This window comes from Mus musculus, chromosome 6 (assembly GCF_000001635.26).
Source record: "Mus musculus strain C57BL/6J chromosome 6, GRCm38.p6 C57BL/6J".
Classification (NCBI taxonomy): domain Eukaryota; kingdom Metazoa; phylum Chordata; class Mammalia; order Rodentia; family Muridae; genus Mus; species Mus musculus.
The window spans coordinates 28,381,157-28,398,847 of NC_000072.6; the positions used below are offsets into that span (position 1 = coordinate 28,381,157).

The window sequence follows — 17,691 nt, forward strand, 5'->3', positions numbered from 1 at the left end:
ATCCCAAGTGGTCAGCCCTGGACATATACAAGCAAATGTAAATGGACTCAGTAGGTTATATACATACATGCGTGTGTGTATATGAGTGGATGGTTTATATGTATATTTGCGTATGTGTATATATTATATGTATTTGCAACAAAAATAAATAATAGATCATGAATTTGGGAGGGGCCACAGGAGGAGTGAGGGGAAGGACAGGAGTGATGCAGATACAGTGCTTGTGTATGAAGTATGAAGTTCTCAAAAAAATAAAATTATTAAATTTTCCAAAACCACAGAATGGGTAGGTAGATGCCAGTTCTCAGAAGCATGGCTTTGGATCCTCAACCTTCACTCTGTCCCATCCCCTTTACCTGTCCTTCCACCAGAGAGTTTCTTACTCTATCAGCAATTCTTTCAGCTCCACAGGCCTAAAAGAAATTACACTGAGTCAGAGAGAATACCATCTGCAATCTTATTCTCTTTCAGTTACAAGCTTAAAATCCAAGCCGCTACTTTGGGTAATGGTCTAAAAAAACAGCAGCCGGGTGAGTTGTGTGATTGCTTCCAACAACATATACTTTTGGTCACAGAACCAGACTCTGTGAAGACCAATAAGGAATCAACTGCTTTCCCCATTCTTAATCCTCTTGGAACTGAATTTACCTCCAAAGTAACTGGGCCCAGGGCTCTGTGACTCCTGGCCATGAGGTGAGAGGTTGGGGCTACTTAGATCAGCACAGGGGCACAAGGAAGGCTGACAGAAGTATTCACGAGAGCCCTCTCCCACCCTAAGATAGTCATTACTAGACAGTCTTTCCTAAGTGGTGTTATTCTGCAGTTTGTTGCAAAGAGATGAAATTTCCAGCATATAAAAGGCTATTCTCTGGATGTAAAGAAGCTTGCATTATTATGTTCTTCTGCTGACACGTTTTAAGGGAAAGAGACAGCTTACAAAATCCATACAGTAAATCAAAGTGTAAAGTACAACATGGGAGGAGACTCCCAAGTCCTGCTGTGTATTATATCACAACACTGACATCTGTTGGCTACAAATGTACTGAATCCTCTAGCCTGGTTTGTTCCCTCTTTCTCTGAGGTCACAGGCAAGCTCCTTCAGAAGCAAACGTCTTATGTAAGACGTTACTTAAGGTCTTCCTTCTTAATTCATTCCAGACTCACATTCATGGCTTCTCACATTAGCCTTTAACGTCTATGAAATTAGATTTTTTTAAAAAAAATGTTGCTTTGTTTTCTAAACCACATCAAATAACCTCAGTAGGCAATGGCTGGTAATCTAGGCACATGGCACATCAAGTCACTGCAGGACTAGGCACATCCTCTCCCACTAAGCCCAAAGAGGTGGCCCAGTTATGGGAATGGGATACACAGGATACAGGCAGGCAACAGAGTCAGAGACAGCCCCTGGTCCATTTGTTGGGAGACATGTACAAAGACCAAGTTGCACATCTGCTATGTATGAGCAGGGGGCCTAGATGCAGCCCATGCCTGCTCTTTGGTTGGTGGTTCAGTCTCTGGGAGGCCCCAAAGGTCCAGGTTTGTTGACTCTGTTGTTCTTATAGAGTAGAGGCCCTAACCCATCAGGCCCCTCAATCCCTCCCTCAACTCTTCCATGAGACTCCCCAAGTTCAAATGTTTGGCTGTGGGCCAGCAGCCAATGAAAACAGATGCAGAGACCCTGACTCACTTTGGGCACCCATTCTTGATTCAGTTCATTAAGGGGTTTTCTCTTCTTTGTAACCTTAGACTTCTCTTTCTCTTCTGCCACTGATTTGGAGATCTCCAGAGTCCCTATCCAATACTCCACACATCTAGCTTTCAGTGCCTATGGAATGATGAATCCTCCGTACACTGAAACTCCAGAACTGACATCTTCAGCTTTAACCCCTCCCCACCACTTCTCCTAGTCAGTCTCTCCTACGTTTCAAAGACTTTGCATAAGAATTTTTACTTTTCAGCCCTTCTGAATTATAGTGACTGTATAACCCTCTCAGTAGCTATGGCTTAAAAATTCTGGAAACTGGAGAAGTAACTCCCGGCTGAATCATCTCCCCTTTCTAATCCCCCTACATCTACCAGGTGGAGTGTGTCCCACCCAGGTTCTTCATTAGTGTTGTGGCTGGTTCCTAACTCTTCTCTACAAAGCCCTCAATAAATTTCTATAGCAAGAAGATGAATCTTTGACCCCCTGCATAGATAAAGGCAACAGGACCATCACTTCCTCTCATAATAACAGTCACCACCTGTTACTGATGGCTCCTCCGTCCCTGTCCCAAGTTCAGTCCTCTCCCCAACTTCAGACCTTCATAACCCAGACAACTGTTACTCCACCTCTCTTGGCTATCCTGCTTCAAGCTATCCCCTGAAAATCCATAGTTCACATCAAAGTTCTCAGGCAGGTGTGGTGGTACACCTGTAATCCCAGAGCTTGGAAGGATAGAGACAAAAGAATCAGAAATTCAAATCCAGCCTTGCCAATACACAAATTTGAAATCAGTGTGGGCCATCTGAAATCCTGAATCCAAAACAAAAAAAAAAATTCTATCCCCTCACCCCATCTCCTGCATACCTGGCTCCAACTCTCTTCCTCATCTCTGTAAAATAAATGACCAATGACCCAGAAATCAGCCACAGCTGTTATTTGTCCCCCAGTCATTATATCTAATCAATCATAGAATGGGTCCTGGATGATGGTTTCTTTCATTCCAATTTTACCTACCTGACTGTAGCACAGCCTGGTCTATGGTCCCTAAGTTTTGTGTTCCTCTTCTCTAATATGGAACTGTGGTGTGGGCACTGTCACAGCTATCTGACCAGAAACTGTACTTCCAGGCCCCTGGTACCCGAAGTGGAGAAGTAGAAAGCCATAGCCCTTCCCCTGTGAAATGTCAACAGATGTCGCTCGTGTTGCTTAGCATTACAAAGCTGGTGGCCCTTCCTCAACCTCATTTCTTATCACAAACTAACTACATGAGAAGACTCTTGACTCTTGGAGGACCATGGGGCCATGGAGGTAGGAGGAGCCTGGATTTATCAATGAGAACTTGGAAGGCTTACTGTAACACATTGAACTATCACACATCAAACAAGTTTCCACTATGTCAAGCCCCTGAGAATTCCAGGATTTTCTGTTACAGACTCCGACACACTTAATTGATAGGATGTCCTCTTCTGACCCCCACAGGCAGCAGGCACACATCCATTCTTCTAGTTAAAACACTCATACCAATAAAATAAAATAAAATAAAATAAAATAAAATAAAATAAAATAAATCTAACAACAAAAATAAAGTGCACGATTGTTCCAAGGAACAACACCCAAGATTGACCTCTGGCCTCTGCAAATGAGTACATGTGTGCCCACATACCTGCACACACGTGTGTATCAACCCCTGCCTCTCCCTGTCTCTCCATGGCATTATTGTATGTAGCTTCTAGCTGATGTTTGTACTTATGATCTCGTCTATGTCCTGCCCCAGTTTTAGTTCTATGAAGACAGAGGCTGCTCTGTCTTGTTCACAGTGAATCCTATCACACATAAATCCCACCTCTCCAATTCTTCCCTACCAAGTCCTCCCTTCTGAGTTGCTTTTGGGGTATTTCCCGTACATCTCTCAGGATCTCATCTGATTTTTATAACGCTTCATAACCCTATTTTCTTACCTAGTTACCTTGTTGGAACTTTCTTACACTTACATTGTACCTAGCATACTTCCCTTCCCAATCTCTTTACTATATGACAGACTTCTTGAGGGAAGATTCATAGATCATATTCCTCCACCTTCACTCTCTCTGGGAGGTATGTTGTTTGGGGGTTGGTACACACGTGTGTGCAGGTATGTGGGCACATATGTACTCATTTGCAGAGGCCAGAGGTCAATCTTGGGTGTTGTTCCTTGGAACAATCGTGCACTTTATTTTTGTTGTTAAATTTATTTTATTTTATTTTATTTTATTTTATTTTATTTTATTTTATTTTATTGGTATGAGTGTTTTAATTAGAAGAATGGATGTGTGCCTGCTGCCTGTGAGGGTCAGAAGAGGACATCCTATCTACCCCTGGAAAGGGAGTCACAGGGGTAGTGAATCATCATGTCAGTGTTGAAAAGCCAACCCAGGTCCTCTGCAAGGGCGACAAGTTCTCTGAACCACTGAGCCATCTATCTCTCAGCTACCACTCATTATGTTTTGTGGTTTTAGTTGGCTGTTGTTGTTGACAGGATGTTTCACTAGTACCTGAGGCTAGGCTGGCTGGCTGTCAACTCCTCCCTCTTGTTCTGAATTCTATCAACTTCTGAGAGCTTCCTTTCTCACAAAGACCATTACTTAGGACAGGAATAATGCCGAGGTCTTGCAAACACAGTGACTTTGGTGGCATTCAGCCAAAGCGGAGGCTCTGCAGAAATGGCTTCAGAAAAGACTCTCCCATCTTCTTCATAGGATGTCTGCAGAGAATTTCCAGGTAAAGTCTATGGCTGATACAGCCATCACCAGCAAGCTACCCCATATTCTCCGCTCCTCACACAGCCGGTTCATCAGTGTCTGACACTGGGAGTCTGTCCATTTGCCATGTGTTGCCTTACTCATGGGGCTGTGTATCCAACATTCCTGGGATGCTGATCCTGAGAAGAGCCTAGAACCAAGATCTCACCTCAAACCATTCAAGTTATCCATCCCTCAAGAGAGTTGACCAGGCTCTCTACTTAATTTGTCAAGGCTTTTGGAAAATTATTTTTCATTTATGTGCTACACGATATTACTTTGTGTGCAGACATCATCTATATTGTGCTGCACAAAAATAATTGATTAGTGATGAGTGACAGAGTAATTGGCACTACTCTGGTTATTCAGCTATTTTTATGCATTATAATTACCAGCTTCAGCACCCCAGACAGGATTTAATGTTCTTGAAAATTAATATTATTGAAGGACTTTACATGGAAGAATGTAATGTTCTTACATTAAAAACTTGTCATACACTAGTAGAGTCTTACATTGTTGGGGAATTTATCAACATTTTGTTTGAATCCCTTTATCAAGCTCCGGAGCCTACAGACTACAATGATTCAATACAACTGAATTCTAGTGAGTGTGTAGTTTGCACTAGAATTGTTATCATTGCATGTGTACTGCTGAGCTGAAACTTAGACTCTTTTGCCTACTAACCTATATTATTGCTCTGAAAGACATCAAGCTATGTGATGCTGGATTATGAAACTTTAAAGATGCAAGATAAACATAACAGATGAGGACCTACTCTAACATAACATGATTAGAGCCTATCTTACATTTGGAATCAAACTTTAATCCTTAAAAGCAAACATATTTACATATGATGCTGATACGTGCCTGTTGTACCATAGCTGCAGGAAATACAATAAATAAACAGAACAATGTAGAGTTGCAATGATGCCCAAAACAGACTACAATTCTTTCTCTGTGCTCCTCAGCCAATCTGCAACACAGAACAGTAACCCTCCAGGGTGTGATGGTGTAGAGCTAAGTGTGTCTCCTAAACTAAAGTCATCCTACCAGGGCGACTGGACCATGATAGAATATCTCCAGTCTCGCTTTGGTAAATAAGTATCCAGTGAACACCTGAAATGGTGCTCAGTATCAGCCTGCCGTTAGAAATGCAAATCAAGCCAGGTGTGGTGGCGCACGCCTTTGATCCCAGCACTCGGGAGGCAGAGGCAGGCAGATTTCTGAGTTCAAGGCCAGCCTGGTCTACAAAGTGAGTTCCAGGACAGCCAGGGCTATACAGAGAAACCCTGTCTCGAAAAACCAATAAATAAATAAATAAATAAATAAATAAATAAATAAATAAATAAATAAATAAAATACAAATCAAAGCCATTGTTACATGCTTCTTCACAGACCCAAGAATGACCATAACCAAAAAGTGAGGCGATCATAAGCAAAGCACTTCCTATCACTAAGCATTTGCAAAGGGACAGTATTGCTTACAACACCCTCAAAGCGGAAATATCTATCTGTCCATTGATGCTCGGGTAAAGAAAGTATGGTAGAGTTGTGCAGCAGAATATGAATCAATGTTCTTCTCAAAGACAACCGATTCATTACTATCACATGGATGAAACTTGAAAATATATACCCTAAGTTACAGAAGCTATGTACAAATTCTGTGCACTATGTTATCCCATCTGTCTAAAAGGACCAGAACAAGCAAACCCAGTCGAGGCAGGAAGTAGTGTGGTAGATGCTGGGGTATGAAAAAGAAAGGAACAGACATTGCTAATCAGTCTGGGTTTGTTTTTTTGTTTTTTTGTTTTTTTTTTTAAGTAATTCATGGATTTAGAAAATTGGGATGACTGTACAGCTCTGTAAGTATACTGAAAATGCCTGGATTGTACATTTTTATTCTCTTGCCATGCTGGAGACTGAACCCAGAGTCATGTGTGTGTAGGCAAGCTCATTATCTCCGAGCAACATCTCCAGCCTTCTGGATTGCGCTTTAGAAGATAAACTCTATGGTTCTCTAAAGTCTACCGCATGTGGACTTTGTTTCCTTGGGAATGCTTGGGAATGGGAAAAGCTTTGTGTTGTAAGGTTCCAGAGATGGAGATGGGGTCAGGGGAGTTCCTAAGACAGAGACACAATAGACTGCCACCCTGGTGCATGGGTGACTTCACTGGGGTCTTCATGCTATCTTTCTCCTCTTGAATTCAGAAAATCAGCACTGTGCTATGTACTTTAGGTAAATTAACTTCTCCTGAACTTAGTATATTTTCCAAAGTATAACCCAAGGGGAATGGTAACCTAGATAAAAAGCACACATATTGGCACCAGTAAAACTGCTATTTTCAAATTATATATATAATATATTATATATACAAACATAAGAGTATATACATATACATACATACATATACATACATACATGCATGCATGCATGAGAGAGAGAGAGAGTGTGTGTATGTGTGTGTATGTATAGTGATGGTGGTGGAGGTTATGTTATACAACCTTGTAAGACCTCGTGTACATCCCCTGTGGAGAGGTTGGGGACGATGTACTTATAGATTAGAATGAAATCGTCTACATAGGCCTTACTGGGGTCCCCGGTGGCAGTCAGCACAGTGTAACTGCAACTATCGTTCTAACAAAGCCTTCTTCTAAGAGAATTCCAGTTTCAGCAGTACACACTTAAAAGATTGTAATGGACATGAAATAAGTCGACGTGTGATACAGAGCTTGGATTAATCAAGGTCGAAGAAGTCCTGCGTTCTGCACCCACTTCTGCCAATTTCCTGATTCTCAGACAGAACAAGTGTCCAATAAAGCTTGATTTGGTGTCTCGGCTATTCCCAAACACACAGATAGTTTCTCTCAATAGTTTGGCTAGAGGCTGGTCATGATTCTCTCTCTGATAATGCTACGGTTCCCCTGGTGGGTAACAAACTTAACAGATGTGCTCATATAAGACCACGGCAAGCTACAGCCTCCCGCGCTGGTCTCCCTGTGCTTGTGTTCTGAGGCAAAGGGAAGACATGCTGATGATGGCCATGGGGGGAGGGGTCTCCCCAGACAACGCTGACAGTTGTGGGCCTGAGATCCCATTGCTCAGATCATCAGGAAAACCTGCCTGTCATCCTTTGCAAGGTGGCAAAATCACAGGGCTGTCTCCACTGCCTGTTTTGACAGACTGATTTCTAACTCTCTAGGTGTTTCCCTGTTTTTTTTTTTCTTTTTTCTTTTTTTCAAGCAGCAGTCTTTCTAAAAGTTAATTACCAACTATTAGTTCCCCACGGGGCTAGCCAGAAATCTGAGTTAAAAGAGGAAAATCCTCTCACCTCCCATCAGTGCAGCGAGCAGTTATTGCAGAGGATAGAGAATAAAAGGAACATCTGGATAATAATAATAATAATCCCAGCAATATCAGTGAACTCCCTTGGACCTGGCTGTGAGATAATAAGGCTGTCTGCTATTTTCAAATGAATATATGTCATACCAAGAAATAACAACCTGCAATTAAGCCAAAGGCCACTCAAACCCCTCGGAGGCCATGAACATGTATGTCATAAAATAATTTTTTAAATGTCCTGGTGAGTCATAAGTCAGACTGTTTGAGACTTTGTAACCTGGGAGTGTAGAAAAACAGACACACCCCAGATAATACCTCTAAAACATACTGGAGCCCCTATAGCCAGTCTGCCCTTCGTTGTCAAAGGTGCCCACGATAAAATGACAACTAGTTAATATGAAAAAATGACCTGTTATATTGAAGCAAAATCCCAAATAAATAAAAATAATACAATTCAAAAATTACTCCATATTACCAGTAAAGTAGACAATCCTGATCAAAACAGTTAAGATGCACTACTCCATCTTCATCTTGTTCTGCCACCTGTGAGAGTCTACAGTTAATATGTCCCAGGGTGACGTCACCATTTTTCACACTAGAATAATGAGCATAGGCCCACAGGCTTCGTGGCATTGTGCTTCATGGGTAAATCAATTCAGAAAAGAGAGTCAAAACAAATCCCAGAAATGTGGGGTCTTATCAAAATTTAAAAATTTGGCATTCCGATGGGTGACCTACACTATAACATAAACTTTCCTATGCTTTGTCAGATGGGAGCCAAGTCTAAAGCTAGCTGCAATGGGTTTTGCCAAGTTTTATGACTTTGGGCAATCTAACTTCTCTGTGTCCTCCTTTTCTCGTTACTGAGATGAAGAAAGGAACAATACCTGCGGATTGTAAAGAAAATTTTATGAGTGAATATGAATAAAACCACTTAGGCGAGCATGCGGTGCACAGCGGACACTGAGTAGGAGAGAACCATTACTATTCTAATGGCGTGCATTGGGGGCTCCAGCATGATGTCATTTTCACAGGACCAACAGAAGGAGCCCATTGGTTTAGCACTTCAGGATGCTTGGACCAGAGATACAACATAACTTAGGCCGACAAACAAGCCCTTCTGTTAGCAACGTAGTAAGGAGCTGATTTGTTTCCATTCCTCCAGGTACCTTCAACCCCTGAGTATCTGCGGCCTTGGAAGAGCATGCTCTCTGTTCAGCCAACTCTAGTTAAGGGATGCCATTAAGAGGCCACATCTGGAAAAGTACATAAAAGCCTATAATGGCATTTACATGACAGTGTTGACGGTTAGGTCAGCACTCCAACATCCAATTAGATTTCAGGATCATTATCATTAGTTTTCACTTTTCTGAGAGATGCAACCATAGAAGGATAACAAGGGGAACATACATCAACCAGACCCCAGAGTAGACTAACTCCAAATCCTTGATGTGTGCTTTCCTACTCTTTTCTACTCTTCCATTTTTTCCCATTTTCTGAGCTTCTTTTCCTGCGTCTTCTTTTTCTGTGATAATGTGATTTTTACCCAGCACCCACCTTAACGTGCACACAGATTACTCACTGAATGTACCACCCCTAAATCAATGCATACCTAGGAAGCCCTGGTATACTAGAGTCCAATATCGTTTCCCCACCACTCAAGGATCCTCTTGTATTTTCTTTTCCTACCACCTGCATGGTTTTCGAAGGTTTAATCTGCTGAAACACAGTTAACCCCTTACTTGCCAAAGGACATATGGGTTTGTTTCCAGCTTTCAGTTATCATAAATAAAGCTGCTACAGTCATACATGTGTGGGAATACGTCATTTATTTTCTTGGGATAAATGTCTGAGTGATTCTAGAACAGTCGCGGGCTCTGTGTTTACTTTTGCATGAAGTTGGCAAAGTCTTTCCTGCAGCAACTGTACATGCTCCTGTAGTTTCACTGGCGAGCGAGGTGCCAGTTCTGCATACTATGCTGCACTGTGGCCCCACCCACGAGGGAGGCATTCTTCTCTACATCATAGCCAGCATTTGTCATTGTTGATACTTTTTCATTTTAATCATCCAGACAGACATGTAGGGTGTGTGGCTATCTCACTGAAATTTGAACTAGTGTTTATTTGACAGCCAGGAGTGTTGGGCATCATCTTTTAGAGTCTATTTGCCTTCTGTTTACTTTCATTAATAAAATGTCTATTTATGTCTTTTGCCCATTTTTAAATTGGTGGGTGCGTGTGTGTGTGTGTGTGTGTGTGTGTGTCCGTGCATGTGTGTGTGTTATATGTGTATGTGTGCGTGCATGTATGCATGTGTGTGTTATATGTATGTGTGTGCATGTGTGTGTGCATGCACATGTGTGTATGTTATATGTATGTGTGTATATGTTATATGTATGTGTGTGCATGTGCGTGTACATGCATGTGCATGTGTGTGTGTGTTATATGTATGTGTGTGCATGTGTACCTACCTGTGTGGAGGACAGAAGTTAGCACTGAGTGCCTTTCTCCACGGGTTTCTACCTTAGATTTTGAGGCAGAATCTATCAGCAGCCCAGCGTTTCAGCTGACTGGCTGGCCAACAATCCTCGGCCATCCTCCTCTCTCCAACTCACCAACTCTGGGATTACAGGGTATGCCACCACACCCAGCATTTATGTGAGTACATGGAATGCAACTCAGACCCTCACACCTGCTCTCCAAGCACATTCTATACTAAACCATGTCTTCAGCCCTTTAAGTTCTTTATGTTCTCTCTGCCAGGCTCCAAACAAATATAACACCTTGAAAATATTGTCTCCGAGGCTGTGTTATCTCTTCATCCTCTTAGCAAACACTTTCTCAAAGCAAAGGTTTCAACTTAGTGCTGGCTGCTTATCAATGTTTCCTCTTCTGAATCTGCTCTGGGTCTCAACTTAAGAAGCCTACAATAAAATTTACGCACTAGAACAAAGGAGAGAGACTCAACTGGGTTTCCCACATCTTGCCAGACTTCAGCATTGAAAAATCTTTCATCCTGGAAAATCCCTCAGACCTAGATACACGAGGACAGTTAACCATCCCAACTAGCAATGGATTTTTTTTTCCTGCCTTACAGCAAAAACAAGTCCAAAGTAACAGAAAACGGGATGGTGCCAGTTAGATGATCCTATGACTTAGAACCGGGATGCAATGTCCCCGTGAGCATGTTAGAGCATGCTGTGAGTATATGAGGATGCCGTGACATCTGTTAGGACAGGCACATATGGTGACTTTGTCATTCCCTCCATCATTATGGTAGGCATGGTGCTCTGGAAAGGCAAGCTTCTAGGGGAAGAGAATTTGATCCTTTGGGGCAAAGGTCCTCGGTGTTGGCTATATGTCACACTCTGCAAGAAGCTCCACAAGAATGCTAATGAATAGGATTAATCCAAATTGTTAAAATGGGACTCTCTGGGAGAGAGAAGGGTGTAGGAGGTGGTTCTAATGCTTTGATTGGAAATCTGCCGGTGCACGCTGAAGGTCCTGTTCTCCAATTGATCAATTAATAAAGATGCTAGTGGCCAACGCTTAGGCAGAAAAGACAGGACTTCCAGGTTCCCACAATCAGGAGAGGAGATGTAAAAGGGGAAAGGAGTTTCGCCATGCTTTGGAGGGAGAGAAAGCCACCAACCATGTGAGATCTCCGGTGGAGTGGCCAATGGCTATTTCCCTGCCTCGGCCTGGGGTAGTAGGTGGGGGATTAGAAACATAACTAAGCTCAGGGCAGCTTCAGAGGTGCTGAGCTAGAACTAAAGGTAAGTAAGCAACTAAGCTGAAGGTAAAGTTAGAGGTGGTGAGCTGGGAGTGAAGGTAAGAGCACCTTAGCCATGGTAGGCTTAGAAGTGCTTGGACATTGAACTAGAAGCATATTAAAAATAAACTAATGTGGTGTGTGTGTGTGTGTGTGTGTGTGTGTGTTTCATCTGTAGATCCAAAGGAACTTGGGCAGGGGCTGGTAGTGCAGTCCATCCAGAGCTTTAAGTGGGGTAATAGAAACTCCAAGCTACAGAAGGTTCCCAGGCATTTGTTACAGTTTTTAAATCTCCTCCCAGGGTTCCCCCAATGGGTAGCAACATTGTATCCCACTCTTCTAGACCCTGTGATACAAACTGTTGGAGGGTAGGGATGAGCTCTACCTGCCACCCCAAACCCATAATATCTAGCATGTGAGTCCAGATTATAAAATATATATCTACATATTACATATATAATAATATGTATTATTATACACATATGATTGCATGTTTATGTGTATGTACATTTGTAAAGCAATTGTTAATGAGTGAATAGGGGCTTCGAAGATGTCTCTGTTAGCAAAGTGCTGGGCAAACATCAGAACCTGAGTTTGATCCCCAACATTCATGTAAAAAAATAAAAATAAAAAATGAAAAGAGCTGGACTGGAGAGATGGCTCAGTGGTTAGGAGCACTGACTGCTCTTCCAGAGGTCCTGAGTTCAATTCCCAGCAACCACATGGTGGCTCAGAATCACCTGTAATGGGATCCGATTCCCTCTTCTGATGTGTCTGAAGACAGTGACAGTGTACTCACATGAAATTAATATATAAATCTTTCAAAAAATGAAATGAAAAAAATATAAATAAATAAATAATAAAAGACCTAAGTGCAAGCCTGTAATCTCAGGGGAGGTAAAGACAAGAGAATCCCCAGCGCTCACTAACCAGCCAATCTAGATGACATGGTTCCATGATGGCGTCTGCCTCAAAACAATAAGGCGAAAAGCCATTGAGGAAGACACCTGATAGCTACCTACAGCCTCCACTCACACACACAAGTACTCACACACACACAAGTACTCACACACACACAAACACATGCACACACACACGCACACACACACACGCACACACACATGATGTACGTACACTTATACAAAACACGTACATACTTATATAAGATGAATGAATAAGAGAGCAAAGATCCCCCATCCCATTGCCCTTTAACACCTACAGCAAGCAGGAGAGCTGGCCCTGCCCCTCACCAGCTGCAGCACTTAGGAGAGTTAGAACTTCATCTCACCTGGGCAGTACAGTAGAGTTGGCCCTGGTTACAAGGGTTTCGGGTGAACCAGTCTGAGGTCATGAAAGCAGGAAAACTGGCCCAACCCCTTGCCAGCTGTATCATTCAGGAGAGCTGTCCCTGTTCTTCACCAGATGCAGCACTCAGGAAGGTGGACCCTGCACAAGAAAGCTATCCTTGCTAGTAGTGGCAAGAATCAGCCCTGAGGGCATGAGAGTGGAAGAGCTGGCTCTGTCCCTTGCCAGCTGATGCATTGGGAGAGCTAGCCCAGGCAGTGCTGGAGAGCTCGCCCTGGTGGTGTGGGTGTGGGAGAGCTCACAGGCTGGCCAGCTCAGATACCATCCAGGCCCAGATCCAGGGCTTTGAGTTGGCCCATCCCAGCATCTATCCCATGATGAGCTGCTGGAGCAAGTGAAGAGGCTGGTCCTACAGATGCAAAGCTGTAGGATCTCCACACAGAGCAACAACAGGATCCAAGAGGAGTCCCCCTGAAGATCCAGTATTGATCGTGTAGTAGAAGCCAGAGGCCTCAAACCAGACCAATGACTCACTGCAATGAACATTTGCAAGCAAAGAAGTGTGGGCAAAAGGACGTACTGTGGTATACATTGTGACACGTTACAGTTTACACAATGAGATTTTTTTTCTTTGGGGGGGTGAGGAGTTACAAGGGTCAAGGGTGGGTACAAAGGGGCAGGGAGATGAGTAGGACTGGGCTGCATGATGTAAAATTCACAAAGAACCAATAAAAAGTTAAATTAAAAAAAAAAGCGGAGGTGGTCAATGATTGGGACCAAATATCATTTACTTTGTCTCTCTTGCTTGAAATTAAAGAATCAAGGCAAAGGCAAGACAAATTGTAAGATAAACTAAACCGTTCCAAACCCTTTCTAATCTACCCTAAAGCTGTTGGAATTCAGAAACTGAGCCCTGACACTAAGGTGTATCAGTAGACATTTTCACTTGATCCTGTTAGAGAGCTGTACCTCACCTTCAGGTAAACTAGAAGCTAGAGCTCCTGACAGTGGCCTAAAGAGAGAGCTTGGTAGATGTGTGGGGTTCCCAGGCCTCACTCCAAACCAGAAGACTCAATATGTACATGGCAACGAGATCTCTAGGTCACCCATTTGGTCATTAAAGTTTAAGAAGCGGGCTGGTGAGATGGCTCAGTGGGTAAGAGCACCCGAAGGTCTGGAGTTCAAATCCCAGCAACCACATGGTGGCTCACAACCATCTGTAACAAGATCTGACTCCCTCTTCTGGAGTGTCTGAAGACAGCTACAATGTACTTACATATAATAAATAAATAAATCTTAAATAAATAAATAAATAAAGTTTAAGAAGCAGTGGCCAGCCCAACGGCCAAGAAGCCATCTTAGGAGAGCCTCTCTAAGTGTAAGAAGCAAAGAGACCTTTTCAATGAAAGGGGAGGAAGGAGAAGAACCAACCGCACAGAGAAGCCAAACACGGGGCTCTTCAGGACTCTCTAAGCCTCCAAGGCATCTTAGGACTTGAATCCTTTTCTCTCCAGTCTAAGCAGATCCATGAGCAATAAAACCCACACAGCACAGGAGGATAACCCATAGGCACCACAGACTATGTCCATTCTTATCCCTGAAGGTCTGACTGGGTGACAGGGTCAATGACCGACCGGTACCAGATAGCATCCTGAGACAGACCGACATGATATGAGGTCTGTGAATTAGCCGCCATCTGAAGCAAGCTCTCTAGGGTTGCAGCTTCCGGGAGGCATTGTGGGTGGGTCTCATCATTCCTACCCTCACGTGGCCAGATTTGTGTGATTCCCACGTGACGTGAACTGTTCTGGGCCATCCCTCTCGGCACTAAGGTCCTTTAGAAACCTGGGCTTGCCTCCCGGGTTCAGTTCATACAGTGGCATCCTCCCTTGCATCTCCAACGGACAGCTCTTTCTTTCTAAAGGCAACTCTCCCTGAAACAGTTGAAAAGGGGGAGACTGTGGCCCTCTTTTAGAGCAGAGTCCCAACAGAGCGTACACCTATAAGGAAACAATTCTTTGCAGTTGTCTCTTTTCTGGGGCTGCTGTTGTGTCCTTTCCTGCAGAGATGATCAGCAGCTGATAGCAGCCGAGGGGCAAGAAGAGAAAACCCAACAAACGTCTGCCCTGAGCCCTGCACCGCCCTCCACCTTCACCTGGTACAACTGCAAACACCGCCTAACATCCGAGCGGACTCCATCAGTTGGAAACAGCACAAACAACACTTTGCCCTTGGTGAAACTGCTTGAACTATTTTCTGGTTTATAGCAACAAATACACCCACCCCACCCCCCAAAAAAATTTTTTTTTACTTGCCTTGGCCGTAGCTCTGGGCAGTTTTTGCAATCTGCACCAGGAGATTGATTAATGTGAATGTTTTAGCTGTGGTTGTTGTTTGTGTATAAACTTTTGTTAAAACAAGCACGGCAGAAGAAATGATCTTTATGTAGACACCTATTAAGGCACTAAAAGGCTTGGCTACATTCATCCGAGACTCCTACACATAACGAGGGGGACAATACGGGGATCAGCAGCTGCAGGGGTTGAATTGAATCCTTCAACAATAGAAAAGTTTTTCAGACCCAAATACCAGCAATCAAAGAGAATTTTTGCAGATAATCCGAGAGAAAGAAAATAAGAGAGGGGGGAAAAAAAGCCAGGCAACTTTGTACCCGTTAGCATAAGGTGGCCGTCTGAAACTTGTCAGCTTAGGGCCAGTCCCTACCTCCATTCTTTTGCCTAACTGCAGTATTCAAAACTGTTTCCCCCAAATAATCCCAGATGGCATGCCACAAAATTTCAATTCATTTTAAAAGCTTTCTTTGCTGTTATTATGTGGTTGAAAGTCCGAAAGCAGCTTGCCATTCTCATAGCACTATTTGCATTGGCTATTATCCCCTAAAATCCCCCTTTAAACAGCTACATTGTCAGCCCATAGGCCTCATTTAGAACTACAAAAAGGCCCAGATTAATTCGATCAAAGAAAGAGCCAAGTACAAAATGCACTTTTCAAACTGTATCAGAGTAGGTTCGCTTTAAGGATCGCTTCGGGGCAAGAACCGTGGGGGGAAAAGAAAGAACTGCAAGAGAGGTTGGTTACGAAGTGAAATAACTCGGGGTTGGCTCCCTAGCTGATTTATCTGAACATCTCAAGGCGAAATCTCCAATTAAAAATTCCTCCTGAGAAATATATTTGAATATAAATGCGGAAACAGACACCCACAAATTGCAGCATCGCATGCGCGCCACGGGCTTTCAGCCACCATTCTTCGGCGGCAGTCTGAAGTCTTGCAGCGATGGTCTGGTTAGTAAAAGGCGGGTCTGGGACCTCGTATACTGCATTAAAACTAAGACCTTTGCACAGATTTAAAAAACCAAAGATCCATCTGACTTTCTGCACCCCATCCCAGAGAAAATGTTTGATGTCACTCCCAGAAAAGAAAGTGAAGTAAAAACAAAGAAGGAAAAGACAGAAAGAAAAGGTGGGGAAAACGGTCTGATAACATTTCTTTCCATAGAACAAAACACATTCAAAATGCAGGTGGAATTCCGGGATTATCCGCAGGAGGCCGAGGCTGTCTGCTAGCCTCGGGGTTTGTTGGTTTTAGTCTCACCTGGGGGTCTGGAGGTGGGGAGCACGCTGCGACAAGACGAGCCGGAGTTTGGGGCTCTTAGGAACTCTGCATTAGTTTCCCAGGCAGGGTTAGCCGCGTGGTCCCGCTGGAGAAGGCGCGGGCTCCCCGGACTCTTCGCCCGGAGCTGTGCCCCTCAGCCGCTGCTTTTGTGCGCGCAGAACATTTTATAGAGGAGTGAATGGCTGCACAAAGGTAGGCCGTGCGCCGCAAGAAATGCAATTTGCCTCTTCAGAGACCCAGCAGGGCTGGAGCGCGGAAAACACCGGCAGCTGCAGCAAATAGGAGTGATCCGCAGCAGCGCGCAGCCAGCGACAGTTTTAGTCGGTTGTTTGGGCTGGGTCTTTTGCTGCGGGAGACCTGGGCGGTCTGCTGTTCAAAGCCACCCTGGAAACAAAAGACCATCGTGCAACTCTAACGGCAGGAAACATGAGGTTTAGAAAAGTCACGCTCCTCAAAGGGTTCCAACCGCAGTCCAGCGGTCCTCTAGATTCTTAGTCACATGCTTATCTAGAAATCTGAAGATTTAATAAATTACTCAAATCGCATATCTCACTACACCCTACCACCAAATCCTCATAATGGTTCCGAGAATCCCCTAGAACAGCGTTCTCAACCTAGTGACCCCTTTAGATATTGAATAGTTCTTTGACAGGGGTCGCCTAAGACTATCGGAAAACACAGACATTTACATTACAATTCATAACAGTGGCAAAACTACAGTTATGAAATAGCATTGAAAATTATGGTTAGGGTCACCACAACATGTTAAATGGTCGCAGCATTAGGAATGTTAAGAACCACTACCCTAGAGAAATCAAACATGTATAGCAAAACTTGGAAGAGTTACCCCACCTCCCATTGCTGAAAGCAGAACGACAGGGGAAGAAGTAGACAGTGGATCCAGCATGACACAGACCTATAACTCACCACTGAGGAGGCAGAGGCAGGAGGATCACTTTAAGTTTGTAGTCTGCCTTTTAACTACACAGTAACTTCCAGTACAACCTAGGTTACATAGCGAGTCCCAAAAAACTAAAAACATTAAGGAGGGTGGGGGTGGAAGAAGAGGAATTGGATTTCAATCCATGGAGGCAGGGGGGTGGGGGCAATGGCTCAGTGGTTAAGACCACTGGCTGCTCTTCCAGAAGAGCTAGG

General features: G+C 43.6%; 1 protein-coding gene across 3 annotated transcripts in view; it reads right to left on the reverse strand.

The window, feature by feature from the left end:
- Zfp800 (zinc finger protein 800) overlaps positions 1–16,877 on the reverse strand; it is a 187,486-nt gene extending 170,609 nt beyond the window's left edge. For 2 of the 3 annotated variants that reach the window (XM_006505150.4, XM_006505146.4), the window contains exon 1: positions 16,516–16,877. The gene's annotated coding sequence lies outside the window, so the exon portion shown is untranslated. The remainder of the gene's footprint in view (positions 1–16,515) is intronic. The other variant, NM_001364596.1, reaches the window with a different exon arrangement.
- Positions 16,878–17,691: the final 814 nt, after the last annotated feature.